Here is a 411-nt window from a genome sequence, read left to right as displayed (position 1 = left end):
CGGGCGCTGCCCCGGCCGCTGCGCTCCCCAGCAGCTCCCCCTGCGTTCTGGCTCCCGGGCTCCCTCCTTCCCTTCAGCATGGGAGGGGAGCAGCAGGATTAGGTGGTGCTTTTGCAAGCGCTTTTAGACAAAGCCGTCTGCTCCTGCTGCTCCGGCAGCCCCGCAAGTTTCTCCCCGCAGCCCAAAAGCCCAGCCACCGCTGCCGCTTGTCCTCCAGGATCGCGATTTCTTTGTTCTCTCTCTCGTGTTGTAGTTTTTGGGGGTTTTTTTGTTTGTTTTTTTTTCCTCTTCTCTCTCCTATTCGCTTCCTTCCTCTACCAACTGCCCCATCTCGGTCACATTTCTCCGCTCCTTCTCTCGACTTTATTCCAGGGCCCGGCGCCGGCTCGGCGGCACCACCTGCCGGGCACA

This window comes from Meleagris gallopavo, chromosome 30 (assembly GCF_000146605.3).
Source record: "Meleagris gallopavo isolate NT-WF06-2002-E0010 breed Aviagen turkey brand Nicholas breeding stock chromosome 30, Turkey_5.1, whole genome shotgun sequence".
In the NCBI taxonomy this organism is placed as follows: Eukaryota; Metazoa; Chordata; class Aves; order Galliformes; family Phasianidae; genus Meleagris; species Meleagris gallopavo.
The sequence above is the reverse complement of the archived record's forward strand: the minus strand, read 5'-3'. Positions refer to the sequence as shown.